Source organism: Canis lupus, chromosome 28 (assembly GCF_048164855.1).
Source record: "Canis lupus baileyi chromosome 28, mCanLup2.hap1, whole genome shotgun sequence".
Classification (NCBI taxonomy): Eukaryota; Metazoa; Chordata; class Mammalia; order Carnivora; family Canidae; genus Canis; species Canis lupus.
The window spans coordinates 32,973,533-33,001,064 of record NC_132865.1 but is presented as its reverse complement, the minus strand read 5'-3'; the positions used below and the strand labels follow the sequence as shown (position 1 = coordinate 33,001,064).

General features: G+C 41.3%; 1 protein-coding gene across 11 annotated transcripts in view; it reads left to right on the top strand.

Moving 5' to 3' along the window:
• FAM110B (family with sequence similarity 110 member B) overlaps positions 1–27,532 on the top strand; it is a 223,991-nt gene that overhangs the window by 157,864 nt on the left and 38,595 nt on the right. For all 11 annotated transcript variants that reach the window (XM_072804566.1, XM_072804563.1, XM_072804571.1 and 8 more), the window contains one exon: positions 1,970–2,056. The gene's annotated coding sequence lies outside the window, so the exon portion shown is untranslated. The remainder of the gene's footprint in view (positions 1–1,969; positions 2,057–27,532) is intronic.

Genomic DNA, 27,532 nt, shown 5'->3' with positions numbered 1-27,532 from the left:
CCTTCAGTTTCACTATGTGGTGTAACTTGTTATCTGTAATAAATGTAGTAAATAGTACTATCATTTTTTTCCTCCTGCTAAGCCTTTTCAGAATACACAGTGGATTGTTGCATGGAAGTAGTTTTGTTTTAATAGATTTACATAGCATGGGACTTTAAAAAGATTTTTTAATATCTCCAATAATTATTTAAAGATTTTATTTATTTATTCATGAGAGACAGAGAAAGGCAGAGACATAGGCAGAGGGAGAAGCAGGCACTCCACAGGGAACCTGATACAAGACTCGATCCCAGGACCCTGGGATCAGGACCTGAGCTGAAGGCACATGCTCAACCACTGAGCCACCCAGGTGTCCCATTGTCTCCAGTAATTTAAATGTATCCAGTAGTTTTATCTTAAAGGAATCACAAATACTCTCATCATTGTTGGACTCCTAAGTAATTTAGTGATTACTTTTGGAACTGTTTGCATTGCCAGGAATTATCATTTGCTATTGAATGCCTGTTGACTCCTTTATTTAAGTCATTTATTTTGTACATGCTCATTAAAGACCAGCTTGTAAAACCAGGGCTTGGATTCTAAGGCCAGCATTTAACCTTACTTATGATTAAGGCCTTCTGCTTTCCTTATACGTTTAATTGAATTTAGACCTATCTTAAATCTCGCCAAATTTGGTGGGAGGATCAGCTTTAAGGATCATGTGTTTGCATTAGATCTCGCCAGCAGTGAAACGTCCAGGTGGAAACTGCATTTCCAGTATGCAGAGCCTGCAGCCAGGGAACCCTCCAAACTCTGCGGTGTTTTGCCCTAGTCAGGCTTGCACATTCCTTTCTCACAACTGGGCATATAGCAGCCTTTACTTCTCTCTGGCTTCACCCACCCCTCCTCCCTGTGTCGCAAGTATTCACTTTCAGTTCTGAGAGCCAGAGCCTGCAGCTCGCCCACCTGCTGGCCTCTGGGGAGACAGCTCCCTCCAGTTTTTCTCCTGCCTTTTTCTCCTGTTTCTTCCCAATCTCCTCCTTTCCTGCCCACCTTTTAAGTAGATATTCCCCAGAGTTCTGTGCATCATCAGTGTCCCATCAATTGGCTCTTCCAATGCCATGGGCTTGGCCACTTCCGTGTCCCCGTGCATCCCCTGCAGCTGTGCCACCAGCCCTCCTGTGCTTTCTGTGTCTCGGGGTCCTCGCTGCCCCTTCTGCCTGGAATGTGCTCCCCCAGTAGACTGGTGGCTTGCTCCCTCACTGCCTCCCCATGTCTCCAGCCACCATTGCAACAGGACCATTCTGAGATAGTACTTATTGGATTTAGTCTCCCCTCTCTGGAACAGAAACTGAGAGCTTTTTCTCTTAACCCACAGAGCCTAGGACAGAACTTGGTCCATAGAAAGTACTGAGTCAGTACTTGAGAATGAATGAATGAATGAATGAATGAATGAATACTGGCATGGGAGCATGATTGCAGGGGAAGGGTGCTCCTGTGGCTCTCAGGAGCTCTGTCCCAGCCAGCTGAGTGGTCTGTGCCAAGCACCTTCCGCTGAGTGGGCCTGTTTCCTGTCCTGAAATGGGGGTGGTGCACCAGATGAACCCTGAGGCCCTTTGAAATGCTAACACCCTATCACACCTTGGGTAGACTCAGACTTAGGATATGCTTGGCAGACATTCAGGAGTGAGATGACATCCTGTAAACCTTTATGTGACTTCTCAACACCTGCTGTTTATATGTATAATTGCTATGTATGGTTAAATGTCTCCTTAAAAAAAAAAAAAGTTGAAGTGAGCAAAACCCTTAGCTTCTAAATGAAGTATGTACGAATGAACACATTTCTGTGTACTTACATGTTTATCTTTTTTTTCTAATTTATTCACCAGATTTTAAAAGAATTACCGTTTTCTGTTTGCTGTGTGTATTTAGCAGCCTGCCTGTTTGTGTCAAATAAAAAAGCAATAGCAATTTTTTTCTGTATTTTCAGAGTACATCCTGCAGAGAGTAGCTTAAGCTAGAAAGGACTGCCTGTGACACCTGCCTGCTATCTATAAAATACTCATTCCTCTTTCAAGTAAGTACATTGCTTTATTTTGGCCCATTCTAAGCAGAAGGTATTGATTCTCTCTGAAAATGTGTGACATTATTACATTAAGACAAAGAGGCTGAGAGGCTGAGGTTTCAGATATTTTGCTCTCTGGCAAAAAAGAAAAAGAAAAAATAAAGAAGAAAAGAAAAAGGAGTCCCTGTCTTCAAGGTCTCTGCTAGGACTGAAATAACAGTATCCAGGATTTACTTTTGTTTTTGCAAGGTTTCCATGATATGTCTTCTATGTATTTGCTCAGTAGTTTTGGTTTTTTTTCAAAGGCCATGTTATATTTACCAATAATCATTAATCGGGTATTTGGAAGTGTATGGATTTGAAGACAGTATAAAAATGAACATCTTTGCACTTTAATGAGAAGTACACTGTCTGTGATTGGAGAATGAAATGGTGTTTTCTGACAAGCCAAATAGTGTACTGCCAGCAAGGAGCTCCCTGGAAGTTTTGGGGAGAGCTTTGCAGGATGGCCTCCCAAAGGAGGCCATACCGAGAGGGCAGTGTGTGCTTCATGGAAGGTACTGTGGAAGGGTTCTTTGCCACATGTCCACAACACCCCAGAGCTGATGGAGAGCCAGGACATATCTAGAACCAGACCCATCTTCCCATGAAGGAGCCAAGGAAGTGAATGAATAGTGGTCAAAGTCCAGATGGTTCCCCCCGTTGCCAGAGAAGAGTTCAGTATCACCAAATGAGGACATTGGGAATGGTTAGAAAGTTGGAGACAGCTCTCCAGTAGACTGATGTCTGCAGTGACATAAGAAGTGATAAAGAGCAGCTCTGATGAGAACACAGTCTTAACCTCAGCGCCATATTCCCAAGTGACCATATGCTTCGAGTTTATTGATAGCCTTCCTCGAGCCTCCTTTCCGGCATCCATATGTAATGGGCCATTGCCTCTAGAGCATGTAAGGCACTGTATAGTTTATTATTATTGGATTATGCATGACCTTTGTTGGGTAGATGTTACCACTCTCCAGAAACCTCAGAACCTAATTTAGGCCGGCGGGTAAGAACCAGCCTATGCCACGTAGAATCCTGCAATCCATGGACAGAGAGGCATTACAGAAAAACCAACAGTGCCCCTCAATAATACACCCTGATATCCATCACTCATCACCATATGACCTTATCTTCTGATCCCCAATATAAGAAGTTCTGCGATGACAGCCCTGGGCTCCTGTTGGCTGGAGGGAACTCCACGTCTCCCATCCCTAGGTCTGAGATCGCAGAACTGCACCTGGGCACAGGTGGATTTAATGGGGAATGCTTCAGTAGCGCTGGCGTTCTCCACTTCGCCTCATTCTAGGAGCCTACCCATCCCCATTTGCCCACAAGTGAGTAGTTTTCTGGGACATATGCTAAAAGCAGGAGAAGTCCCCAGCAAATGGGCCTGTTGGTTGCCCAGAATGACTGCTCTCTCATACACAGCCATGTGATGTGAATGCTTACTGATGCTCACCGAGCTGGCTCCTAATGGCAGGTAAATTTGCAGCCCTAGTGGCCGAGAAAGACCTGAGAAGTTGAGTGGACATGAGTGTGACCTCAGCTCCACTGCTTACCAACGCTGCAAACGGACTTCACTTGTCTGAGCCTCAGTTTCCCCCTGCCAACTAAAGATACCAGCAAACTAGTAGAGATTTGAGGAAGGCTAGGGACATAACATAGTTATAGCATAGCATATAGCATGAGAAGTGAAGGACCCTCCTTTCTCCCTTCCAGACAAATTCTGGTGAAGACAGTCAGTTACCTTCTCAGGTATAACCGTCTTGAGTTTGTCAGTATTTGTCATTATTCTTATTTAGCTAGATCTCGAATTGGGGAGATTAGAAAGGATTCAACCACATGACTCCATAGTGCAGTGTCACTAATTCGTGGCCCTGTATCGAATTCTCAAATAAAGTCAGGTCATTGTGTACAAGTTGATTATAGGTGTTTTTATATCAGTTTTCCCATAAATAAAATGGAAACATTTATTTTAAAAAGTGCTCTAAAGATTGCTGTGAAAAGCATCATTTTTGTCTTACCATCCAAATATTTTTAGCTGTTTTTCGGCGACTTTTACATTTAAAGTTCATTATAACTTCATTCTTTTCTGAGCTCTTACATTACAGATGCGTAGCCTTATGAAGACATATGTACTAATCTTGTCATTACTGTTTTTCACTACTTCTCCATACGTGCATTTAAGATTACTTTGCTGTCAGAATACAAAATGTGTCTTTTTAAAACAGGGTTCCTTACTTATGGAAACTAGAAAAGAAAGGTATAAAATGACCTTGTAATGCTCTTTTGGTTAAACTTTTTAAGTTTTTTCAGCCTAGAATATGAGACCTCCTATATGACGATGGATATGTGAGTCATCTGTAAAGGAATACACGAACACCAATTTCTGTGCATTATCCATGTGATTGCAATTTCAGAGAATAAGTTGCAATGTTCACTTTGTCTTTTAGTTTCTTGTTATTTGAGTCAGACTTAAGTCACTGATAAGGTCAGTTTCTCCTAGAAAGTTTCCTTCTTCAAAACTTCCCTGGGATTGATTTTTTTATTCTCTTATAGTGTAAGTGCTAGGTAATGAAGAAGTTGCTGGGAGTAGAAACAACCTTTGCAGGACGTTTTTGTGGGTTAAATGATCTTGACCAAAAATACAAATTAGTTTTCCCCAAACAGCTCTTTTTTTTTTTTTTTCCATGTCAGTGTTTCCCAAAGCTGGTCCTCTATAACGAAAGATTTGTTCCTTGCTCATGACTCATCTACCTTTCATGCCAGCATCTCTGACTTTTGCCTTTTCCCAGAGCAGCTCTCTGCCAAGCAAATGACTCAGAGCTCAGGTTCCGTAGGTACAGCCAGGTGTGGCTCCTCTGAAGCTGGCTCAGCTGACCTTGAGCAAGTTCTCCCCAGGAGCCAGAGAAGCCAGCCACAGTAACGAGAGCCACCGTGCAGCCCAACGGAGCCAGGTTTTGACCTTGCTCGCACTGCTTTTTAAAAAAGAAGAAGAAGGTGAGGGGCCTTCTCTGGAAAAAATAGCCAAGATTTTACTTGTTTTTTTCTCCTTCTTCACAAAAATGATCCAGGCTTCTGTAAGGATAGACATAGGGATATTCTTCTCTCTGATGCAAAATACTCCTGTACTCAGGTAGACAGTATCCTTCTGTTTTTGAGGATTGAGCACATAGTTAGTATGGTGTTCAAGAGGCCACTACTGATTGCAATTTAAATTGTTTAATTGCCAATTGGGTTATCTAGTATATGTAAAAATGCTGCTTTTTAATCAAATGGAAGAAATTCTATAAGTTACTGTGTGTGCACAGTTTTTTGTTGATGTTAGTGATTAACGGCTGCTATGGTACAAATCAGTTTGTTGTCAGTGTAGTCACTGTTTTTCTACAAAGATCAGCGGAAGAGTTAAGCTCCTAGTCTTTGGAAGGCCTGCTCGAGGCATCATGTCCCTGATCTGAAGGCTACACACTTGCCCTGCAGAGAAGGTATTAGAATTTTCATTGTGTGGATGAGGATACAAGAATTAAAGATTCTTAAACCTGATAACCTAAGGGCAACCATGTGAAAAGATACACTGGGTATAAAACCCAAGTCTACTCTAGGTTCTTCTGTCAGAGTTTTACCAGACTTGTCATATCAATTGATTTGTTTGTAGTGATGGGTTCATAAATGGAGTGGGAAAAAGATGATAGAGGATAATTGGACAGTGGGAAAGTAGATGGGAAAGTCAAAAGAAAACATGGATGTCTGGTGGAATATTAGATCAACTCCCTAGAAACCACAGGAAGTCTTCAATTAATTAGAGAAAGGATGAGACCAAAAAGACAGTTAATGAGAGAAACGACCATAAGAGCACACCCATGAGAGAGAGAAAGACACACATGGAGTGATTGCGGTTGTGGTGGGTGAAAAGCTAGACTATCATGACCTTACTTTTTATTCTCCAACCTGTTGAGTTTCTACTCCATCATTGGGTGTGGATTGAAAAAGTGTTCATGCAGCCCTACTGCTCAGAGAAGTTCAGAGAGATGGAGGCTCATCAGGACCAGGTGACTAGTGAGCATTGGAGTGTTGTTTCCACACACTGGTCTCTCTCTTCCATAGCCTGGTGCTGTGGTCTGAATGTGTCCCCTACCCGATTCATACGTTGGAATCCTAATGCCCAGTGTGATAGTTCATGGGGTCTTTGGGAGATACTTCAGTCATGAGGGTAGAGCCTTCGTGATTGGATAGTACCCTGGTAAGAGAGGCTCCAGAGGGATCCCTTGCCCTTTCTGCCATGGAAGGACACCATAAGAAGCCTGAAACCCAGAAGAGGGCCTTTACCAGAACCAATCATGCTGGCACTTTGATCTTAGACTTCCAGCCTCCAAAACTGTGAGAAAGAAATGTTTGCTATCTATAAGCCACCCAGTCTGCATATGGGTTGCAGCATTGTGTTGTAGCTGCCCTCTATAGAGATTAAGGCACCTTGGATGAAGTTGGTCTATGCACATGGCTTTGGGTAGTGTTTGGACATACCTATTCTTTAGCTTCGCATAGCACTGGTCTGTCATTGTCTTGAAATATCTCTCTTGCTCTTACTCGATTCTCATGGTTCTGACTTCTCTAAAAGGCACATTTAAAGCAGAGCTCAACTCAGCAGCATCCTCAGACAAAGAGATACAGTTTTTACCACGACAGTCAACAGAAGGAGCTTCCTCTGGAAGGAAGCCCCACTGAGGAACTGCTGGCTCTTTACCATGCATTCCCAGGAAGGCATCAAGCCCTGCTGGCTTTTCCTCATGCATCATACGTTGGCATCACCGTCTCAACACCAGACAGCTCCATCACTGACTTAGCCTTATTACATCAGCCAGCCTGCCTCTGGTCTCTGCTCCCAGACCAGTTCATTTAGCAAGCAGAAAATTATTTTACAGGCACTATGTTCATCTTGTTACCTCCCTGCTCCAAAACCCTGATTTCTCCCAGTTACCTGTCAGTCAGATTAAGTCCAGAGCCATGCCGCAGAGTTAAAGCCACCTCTCACCTGGACTCCTCACACTCCTCCAAAGTCAGCATCCATTACCCTTCTCCTGTTCCCTACACACCTGGTTCATCAGAATGTGTGCTGCTTCTTGCCCGGAATTCCTTATCAGTTCCTCATTCTCCAGAGCCCAGGAGTTCCTTGAGGCCCATTTCAAAAGTTTCTTTTTCCTTTATTTAAAAAAATTAAGAAAGAAAGCTTTTTCTGAGCAAAATCCAGGAACATCTAGTCATTCATTCAACAGATTTCTTCACAGTTCAGTATATAGCATGTACCTTTGCAGGTAGTCTTGAAATTATCCTTTGCTCTAAGCATTTATAGGATTCTCAAATTTCATGATGAGTTTATTTAAGACTTTTCTTTTACTGTAAGGAACACAGACTCTTGGTGGTGTACGAGCCCCTGTGGGCATCCATCTGGCACCTGCCCTGAGGGATCACAGGCTGGGCTGAAATTTTTAAAGACTTGCGGATGCTCTGCAGTCTCTAAGACAGTTCTGTGGTCTCATTAACTTCCTGAAGAGGAATGAAGTTCTTTACCAGCACTGCAGCCCCTTCATGAAAATAACCATTTCGTTCAGCAGCACAGATTGGAAAGCTATTATCAGTTCTTAAATCTTCAGGATACAGTGACATCTAAATAGACTTAGAGAAAACAAAGTTGAGAGGAAAACACAGCATCTCCTCTGGAAAGTAAAATGGACCCACTGACAGCAAGAAACACAAGTAGAAACTCGATTAGAATCCCATCCATTTGGGGGCTCCTGGGTGGCTCAGTGGGTTAAGCATCTGCCTTCGAATCAGGTCATGATCCTGGGGTCCTGAGATGGAGTGCCACATCAGGCTCCCTACTCGGCTGGGAGCCTGCTTCTCCCTCTCCCTTGGTCCCTCCCCGTTGCTCATACTCCCTCTCTCTCAAGTAAGTAAATAAATAAATAAATAAATAAATAAATAAATAAATAAATAAAATCTTTTTAAAAAAGAGTCCCACCCATTGGTGAGGCCCTCATTTGGGTTTTCTCTCCTATGTGGAAAACCTCACTTTTCCCCAAATCTTCATTTATTCAGAAGGGGCATTATGAGTACTCAGTCTCTTGTGACTCTGAGTGCACGTCATGTACTTTCTTCACTTTGTGAGTACGTACAGTGTACTTACCTCATTAAGTTGCTTCTGCTTCTTGCTGGAGCTTTACAAGCAATTGGAGGGTAGGAATTATGTTTGAACCCGATGGCTTTGGAATCCGCCACGGACCCTAGCAAACTACATTAAGATTAAGAACAGTTTGTGGACTTTAATAGGGAAGGAAGGACCTTCTCTACATGTAGAGGAAAGTCACTGTAGGTTGCTCATCTGCCTCTGATGGCAGCCTCTGCAGATAGAAACACGGCAGCACCAGGGGGAACAGGACCAGGGATATCATTTCATTGAAAGGGAAAGACACTGTCTACTCTTGGGAAAGGGAAGGAGAAAATGAGGTCAGAAAACAGGAAGAAAAACAGAAAAATTTGAGTTATTTGTAAGTGGGTTATTATGGATGAACATTATGGAATAGAATTATAAGAACTGGAGCTTCAGGGATCCCTGGGTGGCGCAGCGGTTTAGCGCGCCTGCCTTTGGCCCAGGGCGCGATCCTGGAGACCCGGGATCGAATCCCACATCGGGCTCCCGGTGCATGGAGCCTGCTTCTCCCTCTGCCTATGTCTCTGCCTCTCTCTCTCTCTCTCTCTCTCTCTCTCTCTCTCTCTCTCTGTGTGTGACTATCATAAATAAATAAAAATTAAAAAAAAAAAAACTGGAGCTTCAGCTTTAAACTAGCCAAAGCAGAGAATAATTAGGGCATGATTAGCTTTATCATAAAGCTCTTTAAATCTGGACTTCTCAGCTGTATTTAAATATGGTTTTGTTTACAACATTTAGTTTAGATACAATCTGTTTTTTAGCTCAAATTCAGTGTTCCCTAGGGACCCATAGATTCAACATTCAAAAGCTCAATTATTGATGCTTGGCCCCAAGTTCAATAGTTGCCTTAATTCGCAATTTGAGGGAGGTACCACCTCAAAAGACACACATCAGCGCTGATGAAAAACAAGGAGTGAGCACAGCCATGCCTGCTGTTCACACCCCAGCTTCGAGTTCTGCCTGTGTGTTAATCCATTCATCTCTTCCATTACAAAAATATATGTGTGTGTGTGTGTGTGTGTGTGTGTGTGTGTGTATACACATTATAGGCAGAACAGAAGCTCTGCTTACATGCAAGAAGAGTGCAACTAATTCCTGGTTAGATCAGATCCATGACATAGGAAAGATTTGAATCCTACTAAGCTGTGGGTCTCTTGTCATAGATCATAGTCTTTGAATGCCAAGGGTCTATTCTCTGTGTCCTCTGAAGCCTCCGGCTGTGTTTCCTGAGAGGTGTGCTTGTGACCAAGACCTTGCTGGCTGGCATTCATCTCATATAGTGGAGGTACTACGGAGGTGGTGCGGTGTATTGATGGGGTGTCCCCCACTTAAGAGACAAACACACTGTTTTCAAGTATCATTTAAATGGCAGTTGGCCTATAAATAGTGTCAGAGTTTCAGACATTTAAGTGGTTTTATCAGATTCTCATGGTTGCTTTCCATCCAGTTAGCAGTGGACTTGAAATCTTTTCTTTAAAAAAAAAAAAAACAAGACTTTTCACTGAAAAGCTTAACCCTTTCCTACCCTACCACCCTCCATCTCCCAGGTAGAGAGGGGGCTGTGAAGCTATTTTCTTCACCTGTTAATGTGGATTACTTCCCAGGAAGCCCCACCGAGGTGCCGGTGGGGTTTTTTTTTTTTTTTTTTAATTTTATTTTATTTATTTTTTTAATTTTTATTTATTTATGATAGTCACACACACAGAGAGAGAGAGAGAGAGGCAGAGACATAGGCAGAGGGAGAAGCAGGCTCCATGCACCGGGAGCCCGACGTGGGATTCGATCCCGGGTCTCCAGGATCGCGCCCTGGGCCAAAGGCAGGCGCCAAACCACTGCGCCACCCAGGGATCCCATCCGGTGGGGTTTTTATACGTCATCACTGGAATCATGGTAAATACCCCAGCCAGCAGCGTTAGATCCTAAGTAAGCAAGGTGCTAGTTCCCATCCTGTGTTCCCAAGAGCCCCTCTGCCACCGCCTCGCAGGGTATGTCAGAGTGGTGGTCATCCCTCGTCAGTCAGAGTGGGGATTGATACGTGACTGTCTTCCCCTGTCCCATTGCCTATCCTGCGTCAGCCTCAGGCTCTGTCTCCTTGCTACAGATCTATCAGCAGACCGAAAAAATAAGGGGAGAAGCCAAGGGCTTCATTTTCTCTTATTCTCCCAGTTTCATTTGTAGTTCATTTCATGTTGTCCTTTTAAGTAAAAAAAAAAAAAAAAAAAAAAAAAAAAATCCTCCCTTTTTTTTCTCATACCATTTAATCAACCAGGAGATATTAGAAAGTTGATAGATACCCTTATAGATTTAAGATTTTGACCATCAGATTTTTGCAAGCCAGAAAGATACATGCATTTGTTGAACTTGAGCCCGAGAAGGTTTTACATTAGTAGTTTTTAGAGAATGTAATCAATTATCTCAGAATACACCTGGCATATTTATTTATAAGGCATTTGAAGACTGTGTTCATCTTCTCTCCCACCGATGTGTATTTCTCCACTTTGAACCTTCCCTGAGACTTGTCCCTGTTATGTAATGTGCTGCATTCTGCTTTTGATTATTCCGTACCGCATTCCTTGATGCTGCCCGTTTGCAGATGAGGCATTGCCCACTACCCTGCTGTTCATCTGCTGTGTACAGCGCTCACATCTTCATAACTGACTCTCCAGCCATACTGAGCTGGTCTCCAGGAGCACCAGACCAACACAAATAGCCTCATTTGGAGTCTTTGAGAGCATCTCTTATTCTTAACATCCTTTGGCCACTAAGTATTCGATTAAGAGAGGCTAAAGTACAATTAAGAAAAATCATGTGAATATGTGACTTGAAGTCTCTTAGCAAGAAACAGAAAGTTAAGAGATTACTAGAAGATATTTTATGCCAAATCTGCAATCTTTGGGGGTTTCTCGTTGTACTTTATTAATGACACTTGACATCATGCATTAATCTGAAATAAAACAACTGTATTTCAAACCACTTTATAATTATTAGACTTTTGCATCCAATTGATCTCATATTTTTTAAAGATTTTACTTATTTATTCATGAGACACACAGAGAGAGAGGAAGAGACATAGGCAGAGGGAGAAGCAGGCTCCCTGCATGGTGCCTGATGCAGGACTTGATTCTAGGACCCCGGGATCATGCCCTGAGCCAAAGGCAGGTAGGTGCTCAACACTGAGCCACCCACATGCCCCCAATCTTATATTTTTAAGACTATAGAAACCTGGCTTTGAAGTGCTGTCAAGACATTCTCATATTTTCAAGTAAGAAGTAGCCACATCTTTGGCACTTAGTCCCGTTCATAAGTAAGACGTCTCAATGTGCACTTCTTAGAATATTTTGTAGAGAATGTGACCTCTGTTTTAAACTTATGCATTATTGCTGTGATGTGTAAAATACTCTACAGACTGCCCCCTTGACTTCCAGTCTTCACACTGGTTAGTAATGGATAGTGATACTCTAAGAGTACTTGTTAATACTGGTATGTTTCCCGGTGAAAACAGTGCAATGTTAATGGACAAACAGCCACATAGCGTAGTGATTTACATGATGTGGCATAAGCAGAAGATTGTGGAGCTAGTGTTTGGCTTAGCATTTACTGGGCCCTTTTCAGGGGGCCAGTTAGGGTGGGAAAGCCTTTATGTGCATCAGTCATCTCCCTTAATTCTCATAACAGGTAATTATTGGAAGAAAGCAGGTAATGAGGGGGCAAGGTACAAGCTCACGTTTGTCTATCTGCAGGTGCAGATTTCTTATACACCTTGCCAAAGTGTATCAAGAATGATGGTTCATGTGCCAGATGTTTCTCAGACTTGAGAGCTAAAATGTATTCTTCCTATTTAGAAACCATTGTCTTTTGACAGATTAGATTTTTGAAAGGATTCTCTGAACCAAGAAACTTGCTATAGATGCCAACAAGAGTTCCACTTCAGGCTGTTTATTAAACAGTGGCCTCAAAGAGACTCATGTCCTCCGTCATCTCCATACTCATCAGGGAGGTGGGGGTTGGGTTGGGGACTTGGATGGGTCACCTGGCTGTCTGGGATGCAGGTCTTGGCTGTCAGCTCTCTGGTTTGAAGCTGGCAATTTGCTTTCTTTTTCCCATAGATTTACACATTTTATAAAGCACTTTGCCTTGAACAGCCTTGAGGTGTGGGGGGGGCACTGTCACCTTAGCTTTATAGATGAGGCAAGAGAAGTATAGGAGAAAAGTGACTTCTCGAAGTAGCATGGCTCATAACTGGAAGGCTGGCTTATGAACCCATCTATCTCCTTCTGTATCACAGCTCTAAAACAAGACCTGTGCCGAGGGGAACCTCATTTGCTCATCAGTAGAATGAATGCACTGAACTTCATCAGTGGTTTTTGCTACTGTTCCCCGGAGTACAGAGGTTTCCAGGCTGATGGGGCACTGAGATTTGAGGCTCTGCTTCAGCCAAAACCACTGTGTGTCTGTGTGTTTTACACACCAATGTTCCACATAACCTTTACTTAGAGACAATTTCTGTAGCTAAAAAATGCTCTGAAGGCTAATGAACGTCAAGGTTCTTATTACATTCTAAGCTCTACCCTTTAGAGTCCAGTGCCAACTGAAAAACCAATGAAATTAACATAAACATGAGTAAATGGTCAATGGGAAAATGGGAGTTGGCTTACCAAATTAATTTGCAGCTTTCCAAAGACGTTTCTGTTGGGGAAGCCTGAAAGAGCCCTCCAGAAGTAAGACTCCCTGATAGCTAGCTCAATACCAGCCACTCCCTTCAAGTCCTAGTCCTACCTTCTCTAAAGTTGTGCTGCTCCCCTTGCCTGCTCAGATCCACCTGATTGCTCTAAATAGCATCAGTGATTTTAAGTATCAGGTTGCTCCCTGCTCACCACCAGTCACTGGCTCCCATCACCTGCAAGGTCAAGTTCAGGCCCCTTCACTTCAGATTCAAGATTCTCCTTGATGGTTGTCTGTTTACCTTCTCTGCTTTGTCTGCCCCCACCCACCCACATACACGTGATTTCCTTGTAGGATCGTGAAACAATCACAGCCTCTGTGAATACCTGGTTCTCGATGCCTCTGGGCTTGAGTTTAGACTGTTCCTGGCCTGGCACTCAGCTTCAGGTGTCTGCTTACACGTCATTTCTTCCAGAATGGATTCTCATCACCCTTGGCTCCGGGATTTACCTCCATATGCTCTTTTCGGGTGGTTTTGTGGCTTCTCATACACTTCCATTTCTGCACTGAGTTCGATCCTTTGAATTCCAGTGGTATCTCTTTCCTCTCTAATCTGATCTCGTTGATGACAGAGCACAAGATGCCAGTCGTTGTATCCCTCATGGTTAGGATAGCACCTAGTTCAAGAGAGGGGCCCAATAAATGTTTGCTAAGGTGAAATTCAATGAAAAAATAAATTCTATTATAGTATATATCTTAAGCAATGCACATAATATCAAAACTTTACTTATTTTATACCTGTTATAGTATGCAAGGATTATAAATAATTTCATAATTAATTTTAAAGGATAATCACATTTTTTAATTTTTCCATTAAATCTTATTTTACTATGTGCATACATATATTTAGTGAGTTTGTGTGCAACAGTGAATTTCCCGGGACACCTGGGTGACTCCGTGGTTGAGTGTCTGCCTTCAGCTCAGGGCATGGCCCCAGGGTCCTGGGATCAAGTCCCACATTGTGCTCCCTGCAGGGAACCTGCTTCTCCATCTGTCTATGTCTCTGCCTCTCTGTGTGTTTCTCATGAATAAATAAATAAAATCTTAAAAAAAAAAAAAAGAACTTCCCCACTTACCCAGTCACTCTATAGCTGTCTTCATTGTTTTACTGATTTGATGAATTTCTAGTTCGATCGACGTCCAAATGTTTTCAAGTCACATAACTCGTTTAGAACTCCTGTAATAAGATGACATTTCCAGACAGAATTCTCCATGTTTTGTCGTTAAATTTTGAATTCAATGAAATGTTCCTTTTTCTTTCCATAATCCATTGTCTGTATCATCTTCATTCTTGGAGGAGATTTGAGTAGAGGGATTGTTTATGCTTCTTTTTATGGGATGCCATGAACACTTAGTTTAATACACCAAATTCTGTTTTCCACATTTTCCAAACTTCAGAAGGGTTTCTGATTGTCAGATGATTGCATGCACTAGAATTTGTGTGAAAGTCCCAAGAACACTGAATACTGCTTCGAGTTATGCCTTCTGCTTGGCGCAGCCCCATCTTGAATGTGAGGAGGAGGGCCAAGAGTTATGACCACATCCCAAGGGAAAGTGATAATTTATCTGAAAACCATCAAGGATAGATTTTTTTGCGTTTCATGCTACCTTTTTGATCGGAAGGTTTACAAGATGAAACCCATGCACCTCAACTTGCTGCCTTGTAAATTTGATCCCTTGTAAATCTGTGACATTTTTCCTTGTAACAACAGTTTTATATTCCTTTGTACATAAATACTGCCTTTGACAGGATCAGAGCTAGTGCCATGAATATTCCTTTAGCAGTGGTGAAAACTCTGCAATAAAGCATTGAAGTTTTAGGATGACAATCAAACAGTCCAACAAAGGGCAGGGAGAAGCTAAAATAAAACCTTCACAGATGAGTGGTTTTATTTCACATCAACTATGTGGTCTTAATACTGTCTATCAATTGCTGCCTTTGTGCATGATCCACGTGAATCGGTGAACTTAGTGTACGAGAATCATAAAGTATTTTGTCACTTGAAGGTCATCTGTGACTAAGCTATAATCTCTACGGTTCTGAGAACATTCCAGATCTCTGTCAACCTCATCTCACTGGGGATCTGTTTTGATGTTTACTGCTTCTATTTTGACTGCTGCTTCCCTCAGTGCTTAAAACATGGTGCCTTAAATTCACAGTAATTTAATTTCATGGTTTGATCTATTTGTGGGTGCCTTAGTTTTATGAGTTTTGCTTTCCATAAATATATCTATATAATATATATATATAATAGAATCTGAGTCCAAAGCCATTACCTTCTACTACCCAAAGTACATTTCTTTCCCTGGTAATTTTTTACAGATTAGCATGGTTTTACTTTGCTGTTACTCTGTTCAGTGTGATAAACGGATTATGACCAAAATAAAGATGAAAATAATTATGACAATTTGAAAACACGTTATGTGGGCGGCAGGAAGCCATAAACATCCTAACACTGTAATGATTTGATACAGAGAACTTGAGAAATAGATTTAATGTGAATGCATTGATAAGTTTTACTTCTCATCTAGTTATTCATGGTAAAAGTTAACATAGTCTTTATTTATTTTTAGATCAGGGAATCATCTTTTTGAAGAAAACATTTCATAAAAGTAAAATACCACTAAAACTGATTTTTACTTTAAAAACATATTTTTGCCATGATAGCATTTCTTAGAAAGTTTTATTCTTTTATACATCTGAGGTCTGATTTCTGTACTTCTCCCCAAATGTGTCCCGTATTAGCAAGACTCGAGGGCAAACCTTCAATTAATTAGTTTTATTCAAAATAAAGCCTGATGTGTCCATATACTCTTTTTTTTTTAAGATTTTATTTATTTATTCATGAGAGACACAGAAAGAGGCAGAGGGATAAGCAGACTCTCAGCGGGGAGCCTGATGTGGGACTCAATCCCAGAACCCCGGGATCATGACCTGAGCCAAAGGCAGATGCTCAACCACTGAGCCACCTAGGTGCTCAGGTGTCCATATACTCTCTTGGAGAGTTCCTCTGAGAATCTCAGTGTTGCCATCTCATCATTTATAAGGGTTGAGCTGAGGTTTTCCCCCACAAGATCTCGTGAAGGACACTGCCTCATTTTTGATAGTCATAATACAAATAACATCCACAGTAATAATACATAGCAGCTGACATTTGTTGTATGCTTGCTGTGCTCTTTGCCCCCTTTTAAGCATTTACCTGGATTTTTTCACTTCATCCTCACAGCATCTCCTTGGTACAGATGAGGAGCCTGGAGTGCACAAGCTCCAACCTTGTGGAAGCACTTTCTGCTTGGGGTCAGCTGTGCATTGCAGGTGTGGCCCAGCTGTGCCTCGCAGGTGCAGCTTGGGGTCAGCTGTGCATTGCAGGTGTGGCCCAGCTGTGCCTCGCAGGTGCAGCCTTGCCTTCACCAATCTAGTGAATCATTGGGACTATACAGTCTCTTAATGGACCAAAAGTTAGTGCCACTCTAGAAGGTGAGCATTGAGAGACAAAAGAGAAGGGCATTTCCGTGCTTGTCTCTCCAGCTGGAATTCTATTAGAAGTAAAGCAGAATGAAAACATTTCCTTAAAAAAAAAAAATCTCTAATGAAGACGCCCTGACTTAGGGATCTGTGACTTCTCTTTTCTGGGTTATGGAGCATCTATTGTGCTCCTTGTTTTCATTTGAGGCATATGCCTCTGCCCTTATGGAAACCATGCTTCCAGCCTGATCCTTCTAATGGCCCCTTGGTCATTTGTCCCAACTCAGTTGTCCAGCTGTGTTCATGAAGCCCCTCCTGGACAGCAGCCGCTGGCTGTGCTTCCTCTGCATGAAGGGTGTTGTAATGTCTAGCTTTTTGTTTTTTAAGATTTTATTTATTTATTCAGGAGAGACACACAGAGAGAGGCAGAGACATAGACAGAGGGAGAAGCAGGCTCCCTGCAGGGAACCCAATGCGGAACTCGATCCCAGGACCCCAGGATTACATCCTGAGCCAAAGGCAGACGCCTAACCACTGAGCCACCCAGGTGCCCCCATGTCTAGCTTTTTGGCTCAGCCCCTCGCCCATCAGGATTCTGCTTCAGACTTTTATAACCAGGTGTGCTATAACCTACAGGATAAATTAAAGTGAAATCTGTGGGTGACTTCCTCACCACCATGCCTCCCTCGGAGCACATGCCCAGTGGTCGTGGACACTGAAGAGTAGAGAAAAACAGGAAGCTCGGGTAACTTATAAACATTAATGCCATGTGCATTCTCATAAAAATTAATATGCTAGCAAAAATCATAATCCTGAAAACCCCAAATACAGGTCTCCCCCTTCCCCATGTGGTCGCTGGGTTATAGGGAATGTGTGAACTGATCTCTCCTTGGCAGAGCAGCCTGTTACCATGGAAACGTGCTTACTAGTTTCTAAACCCTTCTGGCTAGTTCCAGGAATATTAACTCTGTACTAGTACTAAAAAAAATCAATCTAACATTCATATCTGGCTCTTGAATATGTATAATTATTGAAAGGAGCGTTCATTTCAAATTACAAATAGACTCTGCTCATCTGAAAAGTAATACATTTGCTATTATTAATAATAGTGCTTCATTTATGCGGAGTAACTGCTAGTAGATTGACGTTCTCTTGCCACTAAGTAAGCCCTTTCCCCCCTGTATCATAGTTTTGGGTTTGGCGCTGGAATCATCTGGGAGAACATAATTTTATTTAGTCATACTTTGCTGTTTATGTACTATTTTTGTCTTTTAAACCTCAGCTTCCTTATGGAGACATGGTGTATTTACCAAGCCTACTGTCCCTGCACGGACAGGATGAGTAACTATTCACTTTTCCCCCTTAACAGTAGATTTTAGGCACAGTGTCTATACTCCTGCTAATTTCTTAGTTTAAAAGTAGGAATAGCAGGCAGCCCCAGTGGCTCAGCGGTTTAGCACCTGCCTTCAGCCCAGGGCATGATGCTGGAGACCCAGGATCAAGTCCCACGTCAGGGTCCCTGCATGGAGCCTGCTTCTCCCTCTGTCTGTGTCTCTGCCTCTCTCTCTCTCTCTCTCTCTCTGTCTGTCATGAATAAATAAATAAAATCTTTAAAAAAAATAAAAATAAAAGTAGGAATAGCATCTAAAGTAAGGTGCCAGGGATGCCTGGGTGGCTTAGCAGTTGAGCATCTGCCTTCAGCCCAGGGCACGATCCTGGGTCCGGGGATTGAGCCCCACATCGGGCTCCCTGCATGGAGCCTGCTTCTCCCTCTGCCTGTGTCTCTGCTTCTCTCTCTGTGTCTCTCATGAATAAATAAATAAATCTTAAAAATAAATAAATAAAGGAAAGTGTCAGAATACTCCAGGCTATATAGTAATTGATGGTGATATAGTAAATATTTAAATGTAGTTTTCAGAAATGAATATTTACCCTTAAAAAATTGAACATGCGTCATTTTCAGTATTTAAATGTATTTTGTAAACTTCAAGGAAAGTTAAGTTCGTTTATTCATTCCAGCTATTAAGTTCTTGCTTGTAATTTAGGTCTGATCCTCTGGTCTCCCTGGGCGTATTCAGTGCTCCCATGTAGACATTAATTTGCAGATATTTACATAGATGTTAAGGTGTTTAAATGTATATAAATGTGAATGCTGTACATATATATATATTTACACACACATATGTATCCAACCATACTATCATTTACTTTCAGAGTAGATCTCGTCTACTCCTGTAATTTTTATAATCTTTCTTAATACGTGGTTTCTTTTCACCCATGTAGCCTGTGGCCATATACACATAGGTGTGCTTAATGAAGGCTGTGTGTTTTATGTGCTTCATTTTCATTTTTGAAAATTTTCACTGATTTCTGTTCATCCTTTCATTTTCTTTCCCAATACCTGATTGCTGAGCATTCAAAAATATTATCCTTTTGTTCTAGTGGCCTAGTCACACTTTGTGAACTTATCTATGCTTTTACTTTTGCCTCTCTCGAGTGCTCTGTCAATACTGGCTACTAAACTTTTCCTGGCCCCAATCCCTGATCCTTGCCCCTTTCTTTTCTCTAGTATTGTAGATTCTAGGAAATCTTTTGGAAGTCAGGGATGATAAACTCTGTGCTTCTAATTCTTCATACTCAGCACATAGACATTCACAAGTTGTAAATACTGAAATGACACTTCCTAAATTTCCTTGGTGCTTCCTCCTGTACTTTGGACAAAACAGCTATTAATTCAACCTTGGGTACTTGAAGTTATTCCCAAAAGATGCATTCTGAAGGTGAGTGGGCTCCTTCAGAGAGCAGCATGCAAGTGGTTATATTTTGGTGCCATTCTCCTTTGAATACGTTTCACATTGGCCTGCTAGCACTGCCATAACAACTTACCTCAGCCTGAGTGGCTTCAAAGGCAGAAACGTATTGCCTTTCTGTCCTGGAAACAGAGAAATCCGAATCAAGGTGTCCGGGCTTCATTCCTTGTTTCCTGCCTCTCCCCAGTATTCTGGTGGTCTGCCGTCTTTGCAGTTTCTGGTGGTCTTCTTTAGTATTCCTTGCTTGTAGAAGCATCACCCTGATTTCTGCCTATATTTTCATATGATGTTTTTCCCTGTGTGCATGTCTGTGTCCATATTTCCCCTTCTCATAAGGACCCCAGTCCTATTGCAGTAGAGACCACCCTTCTCCAGTATCACTTCATCTTAAGTATTACACCTGCAAAACTATATTTCCCAACAAAGTCACATTCCTTGTTACTGAGGAGTAGGAGGGACTTCAACGTGTGGGTTTTAGAAGGACAAAATTCAACTCATAATTCATATTATTACTATAAAATTCATTTTGTATCCTAAGCCTATTCAGTAATTTACGACCAGTAGATCTTGTGTTTGGATCACATTACAAACGAAACATAGCTGGTGCAGGTGCTTTTAACAAATGAAGTCTTGAGCGTTTATGTGTTGGCCAGCTCCACCAGGCACTCTGATTGTTTCTGTACTCGGAGGGTCCATTTATGCCTAATCATGCTAGCTTAACTTCTTTTGAAAAATAAATTCATGTGTCTAAACTTGTGCCAGCAGTTGTTACTTCCAATGACAACGAAATCTCCAACATCTTTGTAACATTCTCATCAAATGATAATTTCATTTTAATCCAAAAATAGCCATGACTACATGAATATTTAGGCCGAAAATAAAAACACAGTATATTATTAATTAGAGCTGTATTGATTTCCAATCTGGATTAACTGACTTCCTCCAAAATCTAATATTTTTTCCTGTTTCAAGAATTAATTTCTTGGTGGTGCTCTATGACATTGTCATTTAATCATAGTGGTTGTAAGACACCAGCCAATAAGAGCACCAAGGCATCTACGAGGCAGATGGCATCTAGTACCTTGCTCAACACTGTTTGTAACTCTTTGTACCCATTTCTTTGAAGCTACAGGGCTGTGACCTCCAGCCATGAGTCAGTAGAAACTATCAGTTCAATTCCCAGGGCATAGGCTTCCTGTATCCCCAAGGGGAGGCACAAAAGCAGTAAGCTAAAGCTATAGCTTTTTAGCGTAAAGTTATATTTATTCTGTTTAAATGGTGCTCCATTATAATATAGGTGCTCCCTATATCTAAAACTTGAACAGAAAGGAAATATTGAGTATCATTGCTACTTTTCATTATTTTCTGGACCATCACGTCTTACTTTTCCTTTCATTCAGTGATGCTGACTTATTCACCAACACTTTCCAAGAATGTGTTTACATTAAAGCAGAGCCAGGATGTTAAGAGTACCAGATTGCAGATTACTTTGCCATTGCTTCAGTGGCATCCAGAGTGAGTCACCCTGCCTCAGTTACAGCAAGAGGAGCTCTGATTGACAGAACTTGGAAAAGATGACACAGAGCAACAAATGGATATTTCCACAAATCACTTTTCTTCTATTTCAGAGCCTGAAATTAGGAAATGATCTATTTGCACTGTACCAGTTTCTTATTATGCAATTTGATTTTCATGCTAGAGGCTTACTGTTGTTTATAGAATTTGATCTACAATAAAATACATCATTCTCATGTCTGACTCTTGGTTCAGATCATATCTAGTCAACTGTTCAAGATGTTTTTTTAGGGGCACCTAGGTGGCTTAGTGGTTGAGCATCTGCCTTTCGCTCAGGACATGATCCCAGTCCTGGGATCAAGTCCCGCATCGAGCTCCCAGTGGGGAGCCTGCTTCTCCCTGTGCCTATGTCTCTGCCTCTGTCTGTGTCTCTCATGAATAAATAAAATCTTTTACAAATATATATATATATATAAATCTTTTACAAATATATATATGTATATATATATATATATATGTGTGTGTGTATATATATATATATATATGTGCAGCAAACTACTTTAAACCAGAATCCACAAGTTCTAATTGTGGGAAGGAATTTATTTGGGAAACTGTTAGCATAAAGCTAATTATATTTGTTGCATAAACAAGTTGATTTCCACCAAAGTCATAACAACATATTTCCCTTTGCAGCCCCCAAGTGGGGTTCACATCTTAACTGCACACAAGCTCACTGCCTTCTTGCGTATATGACTCCTCATACCTTAGCCATGCCATTTCCCAGGATGGACATTGATCACTCAGTCTAGAAATTTCAAAACTTGAGGTTTTGAAGAAGTTCAAGAGAAGAGTGACATGATCACACTTGTGCTTTAGAAAACTCCATCATCTCATCTTTCCGTATGCAGTATTATATAGTGTGGTGCCTATTACAAAAAGACCTATTGAATGAAGCAACTCTTCAAAGCAATAAAAAGAATATGTACCAAGGGGTTTTAAACCTTAATTTTAAAAAAATTCTTATTTTGTTGAAGGAAAGATTCAGTTCTCAAAATTAATTAAACTTTGGAAAGAAGACACACAGGTTTATGCTGTTGACCCAATTAATGCAATATGTAGAGTATGACATGTATTTCTACAAGCAAATACCCGTAACCTGTCAATCAGTCTTGATAATAAATTGCACATGTGCAGTACCCCTGTGTTCCCATCATTTTCACTACTTTGACTCATTCCAGGAGACATAAAGGTACAAAAATGAGTCCTAATAGTTTTATTTTCCCAACACATTCTATCTCCTGATTTGCCCCTTGCCAGCCTTTCCTTGAAGCTCCCCTAGTGCTCTGTCCAGAATTCTAATAGACTGTACATGACGCTCTAATGTAGCCATCTGGTTGCCCTGGCCAGCTAGAGCACACTGTCAGAGCTGGAGCCATGTTATTCTATGACTCGCTGCTCATCATCCAGCACCGGGCTCATTACTCAGCCTACCCAATATGTATTTGCAAAATGAACGAATAAAAGATGAAGACAAAGCTGTCCTGACTCTACAACCAGCTTTTTAACCTTTGCTTCTCTGCACACTTTGATTTTTCCCAAGACTAGTCTTTCGAGGTTTACCAGTCATCCTAAGAAGCACATTAATTGGCTAAGATGTTTCTTGGAAGTGTAAGATGGAATCCTGTGGTTAGAGGGGGACACTGTAATCCACCTGTTCTTCTCCCAGAATGGCAGCGAAGCCTTCACAATCTCATGAGCATGCCGCTGATGCTAAGGAAGCCTAATGAAGAAGATTGCAGAACACCAGAGAGCGGGCCCTTTGGACGAAGTAGAAATCCTCTGTTGAAACTGCAAATAAAAAGGAAATGTAAACACATCTCTCTAAGTAGGGACCATTTTCTTCCTCACTTTGCACCAAAAGGAAAGACCACAGGGCAGAGTGAGACTAGATTAAAAGACCGTAGACCTTTTTATAACAAAAAATTGATTCTAATTGTTAAAAGTCAGCCTGCTGCAGTAACTGGCTTGCAGCCTTCCATGCAGGATTTAATTTCTTTTGCAGTAATTATTTCCCTTAGTTTTTCTACTGATATTCTTTATTTTTATGTTATTGTTACATATTTCCAGAAATTTATGTTCAATTACCTTTTTCACTGTTGTTTAAATATTTGAAATTGTGCTTTTATACGCAAATACAGCCAATCAGAATAAAAGCGCATTGTATGAAATTATATTCCAAAAAGTTTCTCAAATGACACGGTTCAGTGATTTCTTAAAGGATAGAAGAACAATTTGTTAATGGAGAAAACCAGAGTCTATCTTCTCATTGGGAATATAGGTTCCATTTTAACTGAGTAACTGTTAGCCGCTTCATATTATCAACATATATCAGGCAGTGGATTTCTATGCCAGCAGTTCTTTACAGAAAAAGAAGCCTTTCTTCTTGACTTTCCCAAGAGAGAAGAGCTTCCTCAGATGGGTAACCATCAACTCCGCAGCCCGAGAGCTGTAACCAGTAGTGGAATTAGGTGTTCTGGGCTGGTGTTGTGTGGGCATAGTATCAAAGACTTTTGCCATTCTCCTAAAATTGCTTTGGGCTCCATGTTGCTTAAGGTTGAAGAACAAGTTCTGGAGCTGGAAACACCTGGATTTCATTATAGCTCTACCATCTAATAAGGGGGTGATCTTGGCAAGCTAGTTAACTTCTAAAAGCCTGTTTCCTTGGGTCCTATGCATGAAATGAGAACTTGGATATGAAGTACTTAGTACATAGTGTCGTTTTCTTATTATTTTGATGGTCCAATTTTCATTACATTAAAAAGGACTGTTGAATTATTTTTCACAGTGTTTCATTTTTTTACAGTTTTCAGGTGTCACTTCCACTCTGTGTAGGCAAAGCTGAGGAATTTGGTTATTGCCCCCAGCTAAACAAATAAATAGTTCCAGGCCTTGGAGTTAGAACGAAAATGTCTAGTGGTTTTATATTCCACCCAATCATTTCTCTTTCCTTTACGTGGTTCTGATCTACATGAATTTCAGCCACACAGTTTAGTTAATAAAACCAGTTGCCCAACACCACAAGTCAGATTTCAGTTACCAAAGTATATTAACCGTAATTGCATAAAGTGGAGATGTCATAGCCAGCTCTTCAGTCCACAAATCAGTACATAAATAGCAGGTGCTCATCATGATGAATGAGCAGTCATGTCACTTCTTTCAAAGTCTGTCAGGGATGGGTCACTGCCCATCTAGGGTCCAGGTCATCCACAGATGTATGTGTAGTTGCATTGTCCCCTTGTCTTCCAGTAATAACTCGCAACATTTTATAAAAAGGGAATTGGCCAACCAACATGGAAGTGCTGCAGAGGAATGAAATTGGAGTTGAAGGTAAAAAGAAGAAATGACTTCCTGGAGAATGTTGACCCAGCGTCATTTGAAAGATTCCAGATATGCAGTAGGAGCCAAGTGAGAGATGCTGATCTCATCAGTGAGGAAAAGGGTAGTGCCCAAAAGGATGAAGATGTTCCAGAGGAAGTGACACTTTCAAAGGCTTCATGTTAAAGGGGTTTTCAAGGATAGTCATGGCATTGAAAGCATAAAGGATTAAATGTTGGAAGAGGAGAATGACAGTTCACCAAGACATAAAAAAGATACTTGCCTCATTCCTGTAGGATGAAATGGGGAAGGCAAGCATCGATCATTTGAACTACTCTTGCTTGTTCTCACAAGAAATTAAAAATTCTCGATGTGTTTATGTTGTCAATTATAGGGTTTTAAATTATAGTGTTCTGTTCACTACACATTGATAACCAACAATAAAAGAGTTTTAAAGTTCTGACAAGAAATTTTGAAAGCCACAGAAGCTTCATAATTCTTGGCATGCATTAGTAAGTACCTATTGCATAGTTTTAGCTTTTGTGGTTCTTTTTCTAGTCATAACCTTGGAAAGCAAGGCCCATCTGTAGTGAAAAATAGTCAAAACAAATACTGCTGCCATTTGAATTTTCTATTACTGAAAACTTAGTTCATACATCCTCTTCAATATTGTCATTATTCTCCTTTTAAAAGGAAGATACTTCTTTTTCCTTTTATTTATAGCCTTTTAAAGGCAGTCCATCCAGTAACAGATGCCTTATTGATCATAGAACTTCCCTGACTTTCAAATATTTGCTATTTTTAATTTTTAAAAAGTCCAGAAATTAAATATTCAAAGAATCCTATTTTTGTGGTGCTTTTAGTAAAATATTTTTGCACTAGGAAAGTTGTCTGTTCTTTCTTTTCATCGTAAAAGGAGGCCACGCTGGCATGTTTCATAGGGAAACACTGTATTGGACATAGCAAGTTTTAGTGATAGTTCTATAGTGATTACCGGATTTACTTTTCATATCTGCAGTCTCTTGAAGGGTGAGGAATGTAATCTTGTTTGCTAGCTTAAGTCAACATGCTGAGGGGATCCATTGTGCATCTTGTAGTATGTGTGCACAGTTTTGATGTTAAGACCTCTGAAATAATTAAAACTGTCTTGTATCATTCAACCTTACAATAATTACCTATAATTTAAAACCTCCAAATAGGTTGGTTTTGAAAGATGTTCATCTAATCAATAATACTAAGGGCCCCTGGGTTATCTTTAACGTCTTGTGCTATGGTCTGTGCAAGAGAGAGGAACCTTGATTACAATTCTGGAGAGTGTCCCCAGTGCCACCAGCATGCCCACGTCGCCTTGCCCTTCCCTGCAGGGCCTCACGCTAATGGCAGGCTTGGTCACATACAGTAATGAAAAGCCTTGTCCGGGGAATGTTGTGCTTTCAGATTGCTTTAATCATGTTCAGGGAGTGAAGTTGATTTAAACAGAGCTCAGAGTAATTCTTGAGAGTAGAAAGGTTGACTTTTCTGCCTGCTTTTCCCATTCTTCCTGAGGGGAAGGAATTCTTTTTCCTAGTCAGTCACGTGGCAAGGAAGCCAATTGCTTTTGTTCTTTTCAGGATCTGCCCCCTTTGTATACATGAGTTAGCATACCATTTTTCATGTAATTTATTTTATCATATTCATCAGCTCTATAAAGAGGAAATATATGTATTATATGTTAATTATATTATATATGATATATAATTATATATATTGATTATATATACATATAATTTTTTTTTTACTCTGAAACATTGTTTTGTGAATCTGAGGTGGAGATTCCATGAGGCATGATGAGGAGCTGACAGACACAATCAAGAAAGGGGTCGGAAATGGTGATTTTGAAGATCCTTCACCAGTTCTCAGATTCTAGTTATTTTATTTCTTTACTTCCATCCATTAAAAGGACAGTTTCAGGAATAGGAAAATGAGGAATGCATAGACCAGAGCCAGCACGGATGCAGGTGAGACCTTCAGCATCACTGGCCCACAGCAGGCGATCCTGAGCCCCTGCAGACACGCCTTCACCTCAGACTTGGTCTACAATGTGACGGGAAGCCTCGCCTTTGGCTTGAGTCCAGTGGGAGGCTTTCTAGCACATTCAGGATAATGGGCAACTTGGATTTGTGCTGTTTCTTGGCCTCCTGGCCAGTGGTATGCCCTGCTCAGGGGTGCTGGGGGACTTCCTGACTGCGGCCTGCTGCTCCTGATGGCCAGGAGGACGGCCTGTGCACAACAGCCCTCTAGGCTCCAGCCTATCCTCCCCCTCCTCCAGGAGCAGCGAATTCCCATCCCACCCCCTCATTAGGCCCCTGGTGGCTCATGACCTCCTTGGGACCATTCCTTCTGCAGGAGTGCCTGCCTCTCTCCTGCTCTCACTTTGTGAACACCAGATGCTGTTAAAGAATTCTTTCCCACCTTTCCCAAGAGCTTCATTACTTGTCTACCTTCATTACTTCTTCTTCCAGGAGTAATTTATTCTTGACCACCATGATACCTCCTGTTGGGGGCGAGGAGGGTACCTGTCATGCACTGAGACACTTCACATGCATGATGTGGATCCACCCAGCAGCCCGCTTCAGCCCCATGACAGACTTTAATAGATGAAGGAATAACTGCCCCACTCAGGAAGTTCCTAGTAAAGAGTAGAATTGGGATTCAAACATTTGTCCACTTGTACAGCACATCACACGTTACTGTGTGGTTACCTTGTGTCTCTTCATTTTTCTCTTCCTCAATAGACTATAAAGTCCTGTCTTACCTGCTTATCATTTCTACCTCCACCCTAAACATCCAGCACCACCCTTGGCCCATGGCCCTCATTCCATAAATAAAGTTTATTGGAGGACCAGATGAGTGACTGAATGAAAAGTTTGAACCAACTCCCAAGAAGCTACAAAGTAAGAATCAAGACTAAGATCCAATTTTATAGGAACACCTGGGTGGTTCAGTGGTTGAGTGTCTGCCTTTGGCCCAGGTCGTGATCCCAGGTCCTGGGATTGAGCCCCACATAAGGCTCCCTGCAGGGAACCTGCCTCTCCCTTTGCCTATGTCTCTGCCTCTCTGTGTCTCTTGTGAGTAAATAAATAAAATCTTTTAAAATAATAATAAAATAAAATCCAATTTTATAAAATTAACATAATATTTGCAGGAATATTTTTCGGCTTTACCTGTTCGGCCATGTTGAGAATCTATGGAAATAGCACTCTTAAAGACTCTAGTGCTAAATTTACCCACTGGCCACAAACATAGGCATAGTCTCTATGTCTACTAAGCGTACTGAGAAGTGACCATTTAGTTTTTCCACAGTACTCATCGTG